The sequence below is a fragment of the Chrysochloris asiatica genome, unplaced genomic scaffold (assembly GCF_000296735.1).
Source record: "Chrysochloris asiatica unplaced genomic scaffold, ChrAsi1.0 scaffold00002, whole genome shotgun sequence".
Lineage (NCBI taxonomy): Eukaryota > Metazoa > Chordata > Mammalia > Afrosoricida > Chrysochloridae > Chrysochloris > Chrysochloris asiatica.
The window spans coordinates 4,322,182-4,323,568 of record NW_006408520.1 but is presented as its reverse complement, the minus strand read 5'-3'; the positions used below and the strand labels follow the sequence as shown (position 1 = coordinate 4,323,568).

Genomic DNA, 1,387 nt, shown 5'->3' with positions numbered 1-1,387 from the left:
ATATACACACATGTATGTGTATATGTATATATATACACACATGTATGTGTATGTGTGTGTATATATCACACACATATTTGTGTGTGTGTATATATATATATATATATATATACATACACACACATGCACATATATGTGTGTGTATGTATGTATGTATAGCAGCCCTGGTGTGGTGCTGTGGGTTAATGAATGTGCTGGACTGAAAAATAAGTTTGAACCACAAGGTTGGAGATTCAAGCTCACTAGCAGCTCCTAGGAAACCCTATACAGGATTGCTATGGGTTGGAACCAACTCAATAGCACTTAACAATATATGTATAGAATTGTGTGTGTGTATATATGTATGTGTGTATGTGTATGAGGGTGAGTCAAAATTATTCACATTCTGGTTATAGAATTTATTTTAAGTAAAGACAAATACATCATTTTTTGACATTGTCAACTTGCTTTTCAATACACGTTGTCCATCTAGCAACAAGTTTTCATATTCCCTTATTAAAAAATGTTTTAGCCTTTCCCCCTCCCTGGCCATCTTGGCAGCTGATTTTGGTTGGGAGCCGTCCCACACCTAAGGTGAGAAGATGGTGGCTGCAAAGAAGACGAAAAAGTTGCTGGTGTCGATCAACTCCTGGCTCCAACTGGTTATGAAAAGCGGGAAATAGTGCCAGGTTACAAGCTGATTCTGAAGATGATCCAGCAAGGTAACGTGAAGCTGGTCATCTTCACCAACAACTACAGGGCCTTAAGGAAATCTGAGATCCAGTACTATGCTATGTTGACGGAAACTGGCGTCTATCCTTACAGTGGCAATAATATTGAACTGGGCACAGTGTGCGGGAAATACTACAGAGTCTGCACACTGACTATCATTGATCCAAGTGATTCAAATATCATTAGAAGCATGCCAAAACAAACTGGTGGAAAATAAATCATGCGGGTTTTTTCTGTTTTGTTTTTTTAATTACACTGGTCAAAGGTTGTTTTTTTTAAAAAACAAAACAAAACAAATAAATGTTTTAGGCTGAGCTATGAGCCACGAATGCACTGCTGTCTTCACTTCTTCACCAGAGGTGAATCTTTGTCCTTGAAGAGCTGCTTTCAGGGGACCAAATAGGTAAAAGTCCAAGCAATGGAGCAAGATCAGGACTATAGGGAGGATGCTTTATCACCTCAAAAGGAAGTTTTAGCAGTGTTAACACAGTGAACAGAGGTGGGGAGACGTGCATTGTCATGCAAGATCACAATATCCTTGGATAGCAGTCTTCTACATTTAATCAGAAATTCCGGTTTCAGCTCTTCAGTGAACACATCTCACTGTGATGAGTACTGTTACTTGTTGAATCTATTTCCGGATAGTGTTCCAATATTGTCCCTTGAGAATCCCAGA

The 1,387-nt window shown here is 38.9% G+C and overlaps 1 pseudogene; it reads left to right on the top strand.

The window, feature by feature from the left end:
* Positions 1 to 581: 581 nt before the first annotated feature.
* On the top strand, positions 582 to 928 carry LOC102817159 (annotated as a pseudogene).
* The last annotated feature ends 459 nt before the right edge of the window (positions 929 to 1,387 follow it).